The 17,746-nt window shown below is 41.0% G+C and overlaps 1 protein-coding gene across 1 annotated transcript in view; it reads right to left on the reverse strand.

The window, feature by feature from the left end:
- Window positions 1-6,742: 6,742 nt before the first annotated feature.
- Window positions 6,743-17,746, reverse strand: part of LOC141489058 (uncharacterized) — a 33,295-nt gene continuing 22,291 nt past the window's right edge. The window contains exon 10 of the transcript XR_012468887.1: window positions 6,743-8,618. The gene's annotated coding sequence lies outside the window, so the exon portion shown is untranslated. The remainder of the gene's footprint in view (window positions 8,619-17,746) is intronic.

Consider the following 17,746-nt stretch of genomic DNA (forward strand, 5'->3'; position numbering starts at 1 on the left):
AGCTCCAGTTAGTTTCTCATAAGAATTGTACTTATAATCCCTGGAAAACTCCCAGTTCAGTATTTATTGAAGTCCCAGTTTATTGAATTGCCAGTCCTGAATCTTGAGGCTGGTTTGGTACCAATTGCTCTGCTCCTGATCTCAGGGTTTGTGTGTTCCCTTTCTCTGGTGTACATTGGACCACTATTACTCCTCCTTCTCTCTCTCTCAGAGCCCCTGCCCATGTTTTAACATAGTTGGGCTCTAATCTGGCTCCACTAAGCACCGTCAGTCCTTGAGCTCCTTACTCAGCTCTTCAGTCTCTTGGAATTCTCTTGGCTATGTACTCCTCCCCCCCTCACTGTTTTGGTGTTCATTCTGAGACAAGAAAAGTTGGGCTCATCTTTTCAAAGCAGCCTGTGCTGTTCCAGTTGAACTCTTTTTTTTTGCACACATATGCTATAATAGCTATTATGTCTCTTTTTACCGTTGCTGCTCGGCAGGCTTACATAATTTTACCTCTAGAAGTGAGAAGAATATTAGAGGCATTAAGTCTAACAACTCTCTTTTTACAGTTCAGGAAACTGAGCCCCAGGAGGTTATAACAGTAGATGCTCAAGAATGCTTATGATGCTAAAGACAGTCACATGAATTGACTGGTAAGGAAAGGGATTATTCTGCCCTAGTCAGACCACAATGAAAAGACTGTGTCTGGATCTGGGTGTTGGATGTTTAAATGTATGCTAACAATGAGCTAAGCTGAAAGCTAGGAAACAATTTTGGAGGAAATGTCTCAGATAAAGGCCTCATTTCTGAAACATATAGAGAACTGAGTCAAATTTATAAGAATACAAACCGTTTCTCAATTGATAATTGGTCAAAGGATATAGATAGGCAATTTTCAGATGAAGAGATCAAAGCTATCTATAGCCCTGTAAAAATGCTCTAAATCACTATTAATTAGAGAAATGCATATTAAAACAACTCTGAAGTACTGTTTCACATCTATCAGATTGGCTAATATGACACCAAAAGGAAATGATAAATGTTTGAGAGAGCAATTTGGAACTATGCCCAAAGGGCAACCAAACTGTATATGCCCTTTGATATAGCTATAACCATTGCTAGGTTGAGATCCCAAAGGGGAAAGGACTTAGATGCACAAAAATATTCACAGCAACTCTTTTTGTGGTGGCAAAGAATTGGAAACTAAGGGGATTCCCATCAATTGGGAAATGACTAAACAAGTTGTGGTATAGTCATATAATGGAATACTATTGTTGCATAAGAAATGATAAATAGCCAGATTTCAGAAAAACCTGGAAAGACTTGTATGAGATGATGCAATGTGATGTGAGCAGAACCAGGAGAACATTGTACCCAGTAATGACAACATTGTAATGATGCTCAAATGACTTAGCTCTTCCCAGTAATGATACAAGACAATTTCAAAAGACTCATCATGGAAAATGTTATCCACATCAGAGAAAGAACTAATGATGGATGAATGCAGATTGAAGCATTCAATTTTCAATTTTGTTTTTTTCTTTTGTAAAATGAAAGTTATTTTTGCAAACTTTTCCATGTTTTACATGGTTGCACATACATAACCTATATCAAATTGTTTACCCTCTTAGGGAGGGGAGGGGAGAAGAGAGGGAGGAAGAAAATTTGGAACTCAAAATTTTATTTAAAAAATTAATGTTAAAAATTGTCTTTTGTGTAACTGAAAAAAATGAAATACTACTTAAAACAAACAAAACAATGAGCTACATGGGCTCATTGGGCTAAATGACTTCTCTGGCCTCAGAACCTATCATCTTACGGAAAGCCATGAGGACAGAGACACTACTCTAGGATGACCAGCGGAAGGAAAACAGGTTTTAGGTTTTTTTTCTGCTAGACTCCACAGGACGGAACTAGGACCAGGAAAGAGGAATCTAGACCATCTGACCGACACTTACTAACCCTACTCAATTCAAGCTACCAAGCAAGGAGATGATGAGGGGGAGGAGGAGGTTTTCTGTAGCTAGGAGTCAAGCCAGGTCCCAGACAAATGAAGACAAAAGCAAGGAAGTCCGTAGTGGATAAAGCACCAGCCTGGAGTCAGGAGGACCTGGGTTCAAATTTGATCTCAGACACTTCATAATGACCTAGCTGTGTGGCCTTGGGCAAGCCACTTAACCCCATTTGCCTTGCAAAAACCTAAAAACCTAAAAAAAAAAATTATCAGAGAAGTAAATACAAGGGGATTCAAGGAGAGAGAGAGAGAGAGAGAGAGAGAGAGAGAGAGAGAGAGAGAGACAGCAACCAAGGACAGGGTATAAGGTTTTTGTGGAAGAAATTTCTTATCTCTGGGAGTTATTAAAATGAAAAACCACTTGTTAGGAATGTTTTATAGGGGATTCCCTTCAGGTAGACATTGGATTCCATATCTCTTGAGGCTTTTTCCTAATTCTATGATTCTGGAATTTAAATTCCTTTCTAGGTGTTGTTTCTTCTTTAAGTGCTAGCTCAGGAAGGTTGAGCCCCACTAGCCCAGTGAGCACAGTGATGGAAATAAGTTTCTTTATCTGGAAGCAATGATGGGAGAAGAAAAAGTTCTGAGCTGGTGATGATGGTTCTGGGGCAATAGGCAAGCTTGGCAAGCTTTTTTTAAAGGAGATTTATTTATTTTGAATTTTACAATTTTACAATTTATTTATTTTGAATTTTACAATTTCACAATTTTACAATTTCCCCCCTAATCTCTATTCCCTCCCTCCACCTCCCCCATCCCCCACAGAAGGCAGTCTGTTAGTCTTTCCATTGTTTCCATGGTATACACTGATCTAAGTTGAATGTGATGGGAGAGAAATCATATCCTTAAGGAAGAAAAATAAAGTATAAGAGATAGCAAAATTACATAATAAGATAATGGGTTTTTTTTTTTAAATTAAAGGTAATAGTCTTTGTTCAAACTCCACAATTCTTTCTCTGGATACAGATAGTATTCTAGAAGCAACTGATTCTAAGACAGGTTCAAATAGGTTTGTTCTCCCCAAATCTATTAAAGGAGTCTGAACTAGGGGTCAGAGATGAGAGTCTAAAGTGACCAGGGAAAGTCTTTGCAGTACAAAGAACTGCCAACTGGCAGAAAACAGGCATTAGGGAAGTCCAAGTGAGGGAAAACAGGTACCCCATAAAAATGTTGTTTAGGGCAGGGGGGAAATCTGCTATTAAGCAATAGGAGTAGGTCCAAGCTGGCAGATGGACACTGGCAAATTCCTTGATTTCAGATTTAAAGTAGTCTATTCTCTGACTCTAACCTATCATTCCAGTCTTATTTCATATTACTTCTGTTGCAGGTCTGGTCTGATCCATGAGTTTCCTGGTTCAAAATTGCAATGAAATGAGATACTTGCAGACCATCAATTATAAAAGGAAATGTACTGAAACATAGCAGGGAAAGAATATCCAGTGAGACTACAGTATTGACTCTGTTGGGTATAGTTTTCTCATGTTGGCCATACTGGTTTTCTGAGGGAGGAGCAACATGTTCTCCATGAAATGGCTTTTGTACTTGGGCCACCAAGAAACTACATTAATGGCTGGAGTTTTAGTTCTCTGTACCAATTTAGTCTCAAGAATGGCTTCAAAATCACTTTTTGAGGAAAAATTCATTTAGTGTATACGGGGGTCAGACCTTTAGTTGAGGAAATGGTGAGGGCTTAGGAAACCTTGCTCCTACCTCAAGCACCCTCCTCCATACCTTGGGAGTTTTAGCCCAGCACTCCATCTCTTGCCACTGGATTCTCATAGAAGCTCTCCCCTTGACCCGAAGCTTTCTCCTTCCTCATCTCTTCCACCTGTAATGCTTAGCTTCAGAGTTCCCCATCTTCTATTTAAAACCCTGCCTGAGCTTCCACATTATTAGTATTCTTTTTTTTTATTATTTTTCTCTTTTTCAATGAACAATTCATTGTTTTCTCTCCCTTCTCCTCCCTTTTCTTACAAAATAGAGAAACAGTCAAGACAAACAAGGTTGCCCATGTCCACCCCTGCATGGCTCATTCTTGTCTGTCAGTACATAGGCAGCAGGCTTCAATATTCTGAGGCATCTGGAGTCTTCACCAGTCATTGGGCTGATCCAAGTTGCTGTTTTTTTAGGGTTGTTGTCTTTACAACATTATTATCTATAAATGATCCTCTTCCCTTTGCACCAGTTCATAAAGGTTTTCCCAGATTTCTCAGAAACCATCTCTTTCATCATTTTTGTTGCAATAATGTTGCATCACATTCACAGTCCACCATTTGTTCAGCCATTCCCCAAATGATGTCCATTCTCTGTTCTTTGCTTCACAACCAAAAGCTTCTGTAAATTTAGTATGTCCTTTTCCTCTCTCTTCAGGGTAGAGGCCCAGTAGTTGCAAATCATTCCTATTCTCTTCTTCCTTAAATTACTTTGTTTTGACGTGGCTGTGTTCTTTTTGTATACCTCTTCCCTGAGTGGGAATGGCTTTCTTTTTAGTCTTTGTAACCCACCACAATAGCGCCTTTATGGATTTGCACAGAAATTTGACATCAAGGAGGCACTCCTAAATGCTGTTTCCTTTACCAACATTCCAAAAAACACAGTTAAACATTGAAAAACAAATAAAGCCTGCATGATGTTTGTTCACTTTATCTCCCTAGAAACATGAGAAGTATTGTGTAGTAATGGACAGTCAGAACAGCAGCCTTAGAAACAGGAGAGCTGGCCCCGACTCTGCTAGGAAATGGACACTAAGAGCCTCACGTTCTTCCTCTGTAAAAGGAGGAAAGAAAACTAAATGATTCTAAGGTCCCTTTCCAGAGCCAAGATTTGACAGTTATTCAAGAAGTCCTTGAATTTGTCTCTCTCAAAGGGAGAAAATGATCCTAGCCTAGGGCCTGCTAAAAGTCCAAGCCAGCTTTAGACAGGGCCCTTATCAAACATTGGTTGTTCTGAGAAAGGAGGAGTCCTCTCTCGGAACTAAAGCATTTCTGAAGGATTTTGGAGGAGAAACAGATGTCTGTGGTTATAAAGTTGCACTTGAGGTTTCTCATAGGAGCTTCTTTAAGGCATAAGAATGACAAGAACTCCTGCCACTGAGCAGGTTACTATGTGACCTTAGGCTGCAGGGAAAATGGTAAGAGGGACTGGCCTCAATCAGAAGCATCAGCTGTACTCTGGCACTGGCAACAGAATGAAACTGGCTCCTGCCAGACCAGGATCTCTTCAGGGTGTTTTTCACTGTCTTCTTTACCCTGTGGAGAGGGTGTTTGAATTTTTTCCTGGCCCCAAGACAATGCAATGGCAGAGAACAAAAGGACACAATGGAAAGAACCATCTGACACAGGTGGCTAGGTGGCACAGTGGATAGGACACCGGTCCTGGAGTCAGGAGGACCTGAGTTCAAATTCGACCTCAGACACTTAATAATTACATTTGTGACCTTAGGCAAGTCACTTCCCCATTGCCTTGCAACCCCCCCCCCCAAAAAAAAAGAACCATCTGAGAGATCAGTAGAGACAGTAGAGGAAAATGCCCCAAACTTTCTGCTGGGAAAGGAGGGCAGGAGATGAGCTCTCAAGGAATACTGGGGAGCCTTGGGGCCAATGGTCATTCTTTCAAATGTTTCTGTTTTGCTTTGTTTTTTTCCAAAATAAAATTTCCTCTTTTGATGTTATGAATGGTCAATAGGAATCCAGGTTGAGTGTGCTGTGTGTGATGAACCAAGTAGACATTTTCTAGACTTTCCTTCCTTACAAAGACTCCTTAACCCAGGCAGTTAGAGAATCCTTTCCCATTAATGCTCTCTAGCTCTCAACTCATGTGGACTGACTTCAGTCCTAGGGTCCCTTTATCTAAAGAAAGGAATCAGCTTTTTGTTGTCTCTACTATCAGAGAGCCCGGGGGGGAAAAATCACTTAAATCTTTGCTTAGATTGGTTACTATACAGGCTCTCCCCAAATGAGATTAGAAAGGTACTGGATGTACAAAATCGAAGTTGTAGAAAACATTTACTATTTTCTTCCACACAAAAGACTCCTAAGTGCGTACAGCCTTAAAATTGAAAACAGTTAATTTTCATTATGCTCTCTCAGGAGGCTGATATTTTGATTTTTACTTTGGATCTACCCTGTGTCCATTTCCCTGAAGGTCAGTATCATTCTCTCAGTGGTCAAAGGATTATGGTGATTGCAAAAAACTCCTAAGACCATTCTTGGCTCAAAAAGTTCATCTCTAAGGATCCCTATGTTGGGTACCTGGGTTCAGGAAAATAACTACAAAGGAGGAGTGGCCTGTGGTTCTAGTTCTAGTCTCAGAATCACTTAGCCAGGATATAAGTTCACTTCCATGTGTGAGCAGCCATCCTCCCTGCTGTGGGCATGAAGGTGGGGAATCTCTTCTTGCTCTTCCATTCATGAGAAGTCCTAGGAAGAAGCTCACAAAGTCTCAGTAGATGGGATGAGAAAGCAGCAGAGGGCAGAGTCACTTCTTTTAGATCTACCGAGGGAGCTGCCATTCCAGGCTCAGTGACCAGTCTCCTTTGATGAAGTCCCCTTCCTCTACTGCCATCACTAAGATGAAGGGATTGGAATGTCATCCAAAAGTGAGTACATGTGTCATGAGAACTAACTAAGGAAGCTTAGCTGTGATCCATGTATATTCCATGGGATCTCATCCCCATATTGGCTCAATGAAATGTGCCAGAGCAGATCACCAGAGTCTCCCTCTGATGATCCCTCTTAGATTTAGATGGAGCCATTGGTGTAAAATTAGAGGGAACTGTTCCCTCATCTGGATGAAGGAAGCCTCAGGGCAAGGACAAGATTTGTTGCACACACCTAGCTGGGGCTGAACATCAGAAGGACACTAGAGTTGAATAAAAGACCAGAGTGACAAGTGAATGCTATCAAAAAGACTATTTGCAAAAATAGAGAAAGAAGCCATCTTACCAATTTCCTAGGAAGCAAATGTCTTGATACCCAAACTAGGGAGAGATAAAGCAAAGAAAGAAGACTATAGATAAATATAATTAATAAATACTGATGTGAAAACATTGAATAAGATACTAGCAAAAAATTGATAACATTATATTTTAAATGTACTGGGTTTATACCAGGAATGCAGAGATTGTTCGGTATTAAAGGTTTGGTATACATGATAAATTATAGGGCAAAGATAATGAATATCAATAGATATATCAGTAAAGTTCTACAAAATATAGCATATAGTTATTTTTAAAAATCCAAAAGGACTAAAAGGAATTTTCCTTAATATATAGGACACCTGTCTAAAACCAACAACTAGCATTATTTGTAATGGAGAAACACTAGAAGCTTTTTACAATAAACGTAGTGTAAAGAGTCATTGTCCCTACCATTATTTGATATTTCGGAGATAGTCCAAGAAATGTTCCTTTTGGTCTGGATCTATGATTTAATTAGTATGAATGGGAAACTCTCATTCTGGAAAAGCCTTTCACTGTTGAAGAGCAGCAACTCACTGCCTTACAGTTGCCTGAAACTGAGAAATTAAGTGACTTGTCCATGGTCACATCATTGGCATGTGTTAGAATCAGGATTTGAATTCAGGTCATCCTGACTTCAGTGCTGGATTTCTAGCCACCATACTTCCTCTTGTTAAAAGTGTTCCTTTTTAACAAAAAAGACAAGAAAAATATATTTAGGGACTAGGTTTAGGCAAAGAGAAAATGAAATCATCTCTAATTGCAAATAAGATGGTTTTTAGAGAACAAAAAGTTATCCTAAGCAATTAAAAGTTTCATAAAAGTTGAGGGATATAAAATAATTCCAAAGGAGGTAGATTGAGTTGTATTATCAGTTTTGTTCTGTTTTCTTTGTTTTGATTTGTGTTTTGCTAAGCTCCCAGGAAGTTCAGATCTCCTCCTTTCCCAGAAGGCATAATTGGCTAGAAACCTATATTCCTTTTCCTGGTTTCCTACTTCCATTTTAGCCCCTGGACTTTGGCATTTATGAAAAACTGGTTCCCAACCTGTTCTAATTTGGGATTTGGGCTCTTGTTTAATCCTGGCTTGGATCCACCTCTTTTCCTTTAGGAAGGCTCTTCCTAGTCAGATATATCTACACTCCTAACCACTGGTTGGTGCAGGGGTTATCCCCTGTGGGTAATTTCAAATTCCTCTCCCCAGACCTCTTGCATCCAACCCCCAACCTCCCCCCAGTATGGTTTACAGAGATCAAAGTAACCATTGTGACCTTTGGAAGAGGTTTGTGGTTCTGGCCATGCCTTGATCCCTGGCTGGAGCCAGAGTTGACTTGAATATTATATCTCTGCTGATACCTTTTCTTTCAGTGGCTGCCAACCTCCCAATCTCCTGTAATGATATATGTTCTGATTTGTCATCTGAAGTCACTCCTTTGCTACAGAAGCTTGAGTGGATCACTATTGTCATTCCTCTCCAGTTTGGCAGCATAAACCATAGGCTGGTCCCAGGAGAGGGGATAGGGCTTCCAATCTCAGCTCTGCCACTTACTACTTAATGAATAGGTCATCCTACCTGTGTGACCTTCAGATGATCCTTCCAGGTACTTCTTTTCCTTCATGCCTTCCATGGGCAGCTTGGTGGCACAGTGGATAGAACACTGACCTTAGAATCAAGACGATGGGAGTTGGAATCGGGTCTCAGACATTTGTCTTTTACTAGCTAAATGATCTTGGGCAAGTCACTTAACCCTGATTGCCTCTCCTCCAGGGCCATCTCTAGTTGTCCTGATTCCTATCCAGCCACTGGACCCAGATGACTCTGGAGGAGAAAGTGAGGCTGGTGATTAAGCACAGCCCCCCCTCACTCAAATCTAATTCATGTGTTTGTTGTGGCCTCACCTCCCTGATGTCATGCTCTTCTTCAAAAATGAAGGACAGGGGTGGCTAGGTGGTGCAGTGGATAGAGCACTGGCCCTGGAGTCAGGAGGACCTGAGTTCAAATCTGGCCTCAGACACTTAATAATTACCTAGCTGTGTGGTGTTGGGCAAGCCACCTAACCCCATTGCCTTGCAAAAACATAAAAAAAAAAAAGAAACTGAAGGACAAACATTATCATGCTTTCCATGTTCCGGACATCCTGTCTTAGGTGCAGCTCACCTTCTACCTACTCTGTGGGTATTGAGTATTTATCTATTTATGCTCATGTTGTCTCCCTCAGGAGAATGGAAGCACCTTGAAGGCAAGAAACATCTTCTTTCTATCCCTAGCACCTTGTACAGTAACTGGTATATAATTAGAGCTTAATTATTGTTTGCTTCTTAATTAATAAATATATTTATGCCCATTCCAGTAGACTATAAACTTCTTGAGGGCAGAGGCTGCTCATTCATTTCTATGGGCCTCTCAGAGTCTCATCTGTGATTTCTTCAAATGTGGGAACTCTCCCACTATCAATAAAGAAGCAGTAAAGAAATCAAGAAAACCTTACTTCAAAACCTGCCTGAGATGGGTAATTATGGATAAGTCATTTCAACTCTTTTAGCCTTGGTTTCTTCATGTATGTTGCTTTTGTTCAGTTGCTTTCAATCATGTCTGACTCTCTGTGACCCCATTTGAGGTTTTCTTGGCACAGATACTGGAGTGGTTTTCAATTTCCTAGTAAGTGTCTGAGGCTGGATTTGAACTCAGGAAGACTCATCTTCCTGCCTCCAGGCCCAGCACCCTATCCAGCTGTCCTTCAAGAATAATGATGACACTGTCCTTCCAGGCTTGTTGAGAGGATAAAATGAGATCTAGGAAAGGTGCTTTGCAAACCTACAAACATTATATAAATGCCACCTATTATTCTAGCTTATCTGTTCCCTTCCTTAGTAGAACCCTGAGAAGTGAAATGATTTGCCCACAGTCAAACAGATAGGATTTCAGAATCAGGAATTAAACCTAGACCTTCCTGAATCCTCGATCCACCATGCCATCCTTCTCCCATTGGAGCTGCTTAATGAATGCTAGCTAGATTGACTTGAATTTAGATGATAACCCTCTTCCTGCCCTAACACTTCCTCTGAGAAGCATCATGGGATAATGAATGGAAAGAACCAGACTTGGATGCAGGAAGTTTCTCCCACCTGAAACTTATCCTAACTGTGTGAGCCAAGGTAAGTCATAGAACAACACATTGCCTTCAGGCCAGTCCCTGAGAACATAATGGAGCATAATGGAGTTCAAGTTGACTTTCCTAAGATTCTCCTCATTGGCTCCACCAATGCCTCCCTCTGGGAGGAGTAGAGATAGTGAGAGCTTGGGAGAGAACCTGGTCTTCTGACTTCATAATTCAAGAGGGAAGACTGTATGTTCCAGAATGTCTTGGAGAAAAAAGCCTGAGAATTCACCACCTCCATCACATCCCTCTTCCCCATTTACCACATTGTCACTTTGGAGAATCTCCATTTGGGTGAGATCTGGGAATAGCAGTGAGTGAGCTTGTTCACTTTTTTATTATATGGTAGATTCTCATCTCTGATTTCTCTTTACTAGCAGTTTGGATAAATACATTTATTGACTATTCCCAATGGGGAATTGGTATTTGGTGGGAAGGGAGTCCAACCCTGGAGAAAGTTCAAGGCCTCTCTGTCCTGTCAAGGGATAATGATCTACAGTTCAGCTTGAATATAAAAATAGACTAACAATTTTTAGGGAAGTGGATAGATAAAGTCCAGGCAGGTGACCCCTCCCTGTGGGGAAAACAGAGTGGCCCCAACCTTTTGCTCCCCTCCTGACAGGAATCCAAGGCTCTCTTGGAGAAGAGGGGTGGAGGAAATGCTAGAGATTCCCATTCCTGCCTTCCTGAGAGCCACATCCAGATAGATCCATGTGGACACCACACTGATAAGGACATGGGGCATATAGACTAGTGACAGAGAAAGGATGGTTCTGCCCCCACAGAGTGGCTATTTCACTGATGAGGTCCCAGATCTGGCTTGAATAGCAATAACCATATTTTTTAGACTCTCCCTGCACTGAAGGCTGAGGCTCCAATCTTATTCTCCTTGGCCCTGCTCCTCTACCCACAGCCCTTCCTCTGGGCCCCCTGGAGTCCCTGCTCCAGATTCAAGTAATCTCCCTTTGTTCTTGAGCTCATTTTCTCACTTTCCTTCCAACCTGCTCAACTTTCAAAGCCTGGATTTCTTCTGCAGACAATCCCTTGCCCCTTATACCAGGGCTAACTGGGACCCTTCCCTCTGTCCTGATTCTTTTATTTTCACTCTCTGGTCATCCCTTAACAACCCCCTCTCCCAACCTTTAGATCCCATTCTCTAAATAGATCCCCTTGGTTAGATTCTAAATTAAGTTCATTACCAACCTCCTCTATCTTCACCCTCCTTTCTCAAAGAGTTCAGTACTAGACTCACAGTCTAGATGGTGTAATGAAGAGTTAGAAAGACCTGAATTCAAATCTTGCCTCAGACCAGTTGTATGACAAGTCATTTAATCTTTCTTGTTCAATCTCAGTTTCCAGAAAACAGGAATAAAAATAACTGAGTAATATGTTCAGACAATGGATGTACAGCACCAGGCAAATCTTCAAATGCTCTAGTGATCATTCCTTTCTATCCTGCCTTTCTATTGGGGTGGGGGTGGGGGTCTATGGAGGCCTAAAGACATTATGCAATTTGCCAAGATTTATACAATTAGTAAGCAGTGGGGTTGAACCCAGGTCTTCTGACCACATAGCCAGTCATGCTCCCTCCCTCTTTATATTGTTGTCTCTTCAAATACCCTGCCCTCCTCAATCTCCTTGACCATCTTCTCCACTCACCCTTAGCCACTTAAAGGGTCACTTTAGATTTCTCCATCCCTCATTACTATTTCCATAACCATGAACACTAAAACTGCCTTCTCTGATAATAGACCTTGTCCTCTCATCTCTGTCTCACTTCACCTAAACTCTTTATGACCCAAACCACAACTTCCAGTCCCTGATTTATCTGCTCCTCCAGTTTTCCCAATCTCCTGTCTCTCCCCAATTCCTTTCCAACCTTCACCTTCTTTTCTTTGGACATTAGCTCTGCCAACCCCCAAAGCTATGTTACTCATCCAACCCTGCTACTAAAGTCAACCTCAGACTTGATAACTAAGTACAAATATATGTCATCTAACATCAGCTGATGCCTTCCTACTGACCAGCAATCCTCTGAGAATTCCTTGATTAATTCACTTCCTGTACCATCTGATCTAAAACTCTCTTTTCTTCCCTGACCCCCACCTCTCACCAGATGATGATGTATTTTGCTGAGAAAATCAAAGCCATCTCTTATGACCTACTCAGTATGTAGGTCTGCTGGAAAGCCTAAACTCACCTTTTATTTTCTTAATGTTATTTTATTTTCCAGTTATACACTAAGATAGTTTTCAATATTCATCCTTTTGCAAGCTTTTGAGTTCCAACTTTTTCTACTACCCTTCTTTCTTCCCTCCCTCCACATGGTCATGAATAATCTAATAAAGGACATATAAGTGCAATCATCCAAATTCACTTTCTATCATTGTTCATTCTCTCCTCTTTTGCTCAGAGGATGATAACTTTGCCATATTTAGACTCTCTATTTGTGACTTTGATATGATCCACTTTCTTCTCCTCTAGGAATTTGTATTCTTATCATATCTTCTACTAACTTAACCTCCATCTGTGTATGTGTGTGTGTTTCTCTCCCTCTTCTTCTGCCTCTCTGTCTCTGTCTCTCTCTCTGTATCTATCTCTTCCTCTTCCTCTCTCTGTCCCCTACTCTAACCACTCCCTTTCAGTCATGTACTTCTTCCCTACTTCCCACAAACATATTCAGGTCTCTATCAACTCCTCAGACCTTTATCCTATATCAGTCCTCATATCTTTATGACCTACTTTCACTGCCAGGTGTGTAAAAATTTGGCTCTATTTCCTGCCTCTACTTCCTTGTGACTTGCTTATCCATCAGCTCCTTGAATACTCACTTCAGACTCTATCCGTAAGTCAATAAACATTTACTGAGCACTATCAATCATGAAACAGGTAAACCATCTCAGCAGGATGGGCTAAACCAGGTTGAGGGTAACCAGTACACCTCAAACTTGTCAGTGAACTTGTAGCATGTCTACCCAAAGCATGTAAAGAATTTTCCCAGTGAAATGGGCAGATGAGAACAATTTATTCCAATGGCCATGAAGGTGGTGGAAGCAGGCACTGTGAAACTCTTAGAACTTGGGCAAGGTCAGCCATTGCCAGCTGTTTTCACTTTTGTCCTTCCAAGAGTCTTCCGTGACTCTAGAGGAGAACATGAGACTGAGGAACTTTGTACAATTTTGCCTCACAAATCCATTTCACACACAAGTCAAAATATCACCTAGTGATAGCTTTGGTCCTCTTAGAAAAGCAAAGACAAACAATAATTTTAACTATCTGCCACATATCAGGTCCAAAAAGAGGCAAAAGACAGACCCTGCCCTCAAGGAACTCCCAATCACTAATCATTCAATCCACAAATAAATTTATCAGGCACAATATCTGTTGCTGTGAGAGGAGCTGGGAACAATAACAAAGCAAAAGCAAAACAGTCACTGCCTTCAGGGAACTTCTATTCTATCAAAGGAAACAACAGTAAATGTTAAAGTAAAAGCAAAATATTTATAAAAAATATAAATTTTGCATAATTTGAGGTGGGGAAGGGGTCCCATAGCTGCAGATTATCAGATGATGAGTGAGGTGATGAGTGAGCTCTGCTTGGAGGGGGCTTTGGGATTCCAAGAGGCACAAGTTAGGAAGGAATATAGGATTAGAGTTAAATTTAGGGTTTGCTTCCATACATTACAGGCATGGAGACAACTCAAATAACCATAAGGAGGACAGTTTGCCTTGAATATAGAGTCCCTGAGAGATATAGTTTGTAATAAACTGAGTCAGATTTGGAACAGTTGGCATTTTTTCCCCTAGAAGTGATAGGGAGCCACTGCCACATTCTGAGAAGTGTGACATTGTTAGACTGTGCTTTGGAAATACCAGCTTGTGATTTGAATGAACTGATGCCAAGTGAGATGAGCAGAACTAGTAGAACATTCTGCACCCTAACAACAACATGGGGGTGATGATCAACCTTAATGGACTTGCTCATACCAACAGGGCAGCAACCAGGGACAATATTGGGATATCTGCAATGGAGAATGCCATCTGTATCCAGAGAAAGAATTGTGGAGTTTGAACAAAGACCAAAGACTATTACCATCAAATTAGAAAAAAAAAACCCATTATATTATTATGTAATTTTACTATCTCATACTTTATTTTTCTTCCTTAAGGATATGATGTCTCTGTCATCACATTCAACTGAGATCAACGTATAACATGGAACCAATGTAAACACTAACAGAATGCTTTCTGTGGGGGAAAACTTGTAAAACTCAAAATAAACACTTTCTTTAAAAAAAAATAACCAGCTTGTGGCAAAGGAGGGACAAAAGGGGAGGGACAAAGAGGGAAGACCAGTGAGGAGTCTTTTATAGGCTTCTTACAGACAAGAGATGATAAGGACCTGAACTAAGTGAGCTGAAGTGCGAATAAAAAGAAAGGGTTGAATTCAAGAGATATTATGAAGGTAGAATCAACAGACTTGACAACTGCTTGGATATAAGGAAAGAGGAGAATGGAGAGTGAAGGCTGAATCAGAGGTGGCAGACTCAAGTGACAAGAAAGATGGGGGGGATCCTAGCAGAAATGAGGAACTTATAAAGAGAGTGAGTTCTGTTTTGGCTATGTTGAATTTGAGATGCCCATGGAACACAGAGTGGTAAATATTCAATACAAAGTTGGTGATGCAAAGTTGGAGCTCAGGACCAGATAAAGTGATCTGGGAATCATGGGTGGTATAGATTGTTATCAATGTCTTATAATAACAATAAATACTTAGTCCAGAGTGACTAAAATTTTATTAATTCTTCTTTGCAAAAGACCCTCTTCCCTAACAAATGAAGGCCCCCGAATTATGACAATGTCCAGTCTTACATGCTGTTTGGAAGGCTTGTTCCTCTGCTTTTGTGCCAGTCATTGGCCAGGTCAAAATCTAATTGATACTCCTATATGGTTTCCCCTTCCTGATCATTATACTAATGAGCACAGAGGGGTGAACAGTAATATGCATGAACTTCCTGGAGCAGGTTTATTTGTGAAGGATGAGGGCCCCTAGATCAACTGGGAACCAGATGGGGCAGGCCTGATCTAATCTCAGGTCTTGATCAGGACAGGGTCAATTCCTCAGTCTTATTGCCCTCAGGCACGGACACAGGCAGGCCCCAGTCTTTGTAATGTAAACTAACAATTTTCCCTTATATTCTGGTGGAAGCCAAACACACTTCCCCACATTCCTTACAATTCCCCATTTTCTTTTTTTAAGAAGAATTTGGATTCCCACACCTTTTTAATGATTCCTTAGTTAAATTATAATCCTCTTTATTGACAAGACTACTGACTTTTTCTATTAAGATTTTTTTTTACTTCCTCATCATCAGAGACATGATTTCATCCTATTTACTGATAGATTTTTTTGTACTATTTGGATTATTAACTGGATCATGCATGGGAGGCACATGGGTAATAAGGTTATCCCCCTCAGGGTCAGCAGTAAACCAATTCATCCAAGAGGTACCAAATAGGCTTGTCCCAACTTTCTGAAAGCAATGGGTTTTTTTGGGGGGGAGGTTAGTTTTTTTTGCAAGGCAATGGGGTTAAGCAGCTTGCCCAAGGCCACACAGCTAGGTAATTATTAAGTGTCTGAGGTCATATTTGAACTCAGGTACTCCTGACTCCAAGACCAGTGCTCTATCCACTGCGCCACCTAGCCGCCCCATTGTCCCAACTTTCTGATGTCCCTGGTTATTTCCTTTACTACTTGCACATTGTCTTCTATCTTTGGGCAACAACTTGATAGGTTCAATTTTAACACAAACTCCTCCTTCTCCAGTCAACAGATAGTCTAATACAAATCTTTGTCTCTCATTTGTATGGTTTAGTCAGCTAGCAAGCCCAAGGTCCTAGCTGTCTAATTGGTAATTATTTCCACTACAGTTTGGAATCTAATCAGGATATAAATTGGGGTTCCATAACCCTAACTCTCATCCTGTGCCCAAGTAGCAGGCCCATTAATCTGGATAATTCTTTCTGAGGGTCCTGTATTTCCCAAACCACTGGCATCCACAATCTCAGTTAGTGGGGTATCTAGTATAGAACCTTACTCTCAACTGGTCCCCTCTCTGCCTAGACAGAAAATTTTGACCTTACCTACCCTATATAAGAACTCAATGAGGGTGGCTAGGTGGTGCAGTGGATAGAGCACCGGCCCTGGAGCCAGGAGTACCTGGATTCAAACCTGGTCTCAGACACTTAATAATGACCTAGCTGTGTGGCCTTGGGCAAGCCACTTAACCCCCATTTGCCTTGCAAAAACCTAAAAAAAAAAAAAAAAAAGACAAAAAACAAAAACTCAATGACCAAATCTTGGGCAGATGGGTATATGTGGTGATAATCACAATTTTCTTTACCTTATGCAACCTGACAAGGGATCCAGGTACCATCATTACATCACACATGAACCTTGGTCCACCTACCTCTGTAAATTGTATAGTCCAGAGTATGTATACCCTACTTCCAGACATGCAACTCTACCTCACTTAAATCTAATTTATGCACACATCGAAAGACATCATCTATTTCAAGTCCTAGGGCAATAAGCAAGTGACAAAGTAGCAGATGGGGATACACTGGGAACTTTAGTCACAACCCTACACACAAGTGGCCCAGGTCATAGGGTTGTTTCCGCACACTAAACAATGGGATTGACTGAGCAGCTCTTTAAAGGATCACACTGCTCCCCTCCTGGTCTGAGGAAGAGGCTAGAAAAGGTGTCCTAAAAATTGTCTGCTCACCTAATCCTGGCCTGATACTGAGGTAGGCAGGGATCCTACAGTGTGGTCAAGACACACACAAAAAAATCTACAAAAACTTTTTCAAAGAAGATTCCATTCTCCACCAGAGCATGGGATGTGTGCACACTCATAGACAAACAGCTCTTGTTGCAAGAGAACTCATCAAGTATCATATCCAAATAGCAACCCTGAGTGAAACAAGTTTGGCAAATGAAGGCCAGTTTGTCAGAGCTGGATAAACGTTTTTCAGCAGCAAAGGGAAGCACTGTTAAACTGGGGAAGATTTTGCTATCAAAACTAATCTAGGGGGCAGCTAGGTGGCGCAGTGGATAGAGTACCGGCCCTGAAGTCATGAGTACCTGAATTCAAATCCGACCTCAGACACTTAATAATTACCTAGCTGTGTGGCCTTGGGCAAGCCACTTAACCCCATTTGCTTTGCAAAAAAAAAAACAAAACCCTAAAAAAAAAACTAATCTAGTCAACAAATTTGAATGCCTACCAAAAGGAGTGAATGATAGGGTCATGACAGATTGCTACTTCCAGGTAAATACCACACCACCATCTTCAGTGCCTATGTTCCCACCATGACAAATCTTGATGAAGTCAAAGAAAAATTTATGAAAACCATAAAAATGTCAGGACAGAACAGAGGTCTGTATACAACATTTGTAGATCTGATCAAGGCCTTTGATACCACCAGTTGTAAGGGTTTATGGAAAATTATGTCAAAATTTGGTTGCCTTGGGGCGGCTAGGTGGCGTAGTGGGTAAAGTACTGGCCCTGGAGTCAGGAGTACCTGGGTTCAAATCCGGTCTCACACTTAATAATTACCTAGCCGTGTG

Source organism: Macrotis lagotis, chromosome 5 (genome assembly GCF_037893015.1).
Source record: "Macrotis lagotis isolate mMagLag1 chromosome 5, bilby.v1.9.chrom.fasta, whole genome shotgun sequence".
NCBI classification, from domain to species: domain Eukaryota; kingdom Metazoa; phylum Chordata; class Mammalia; order Peramelemorphia; family Peramelidae; genus Macrotis; species Macrotis lagotis.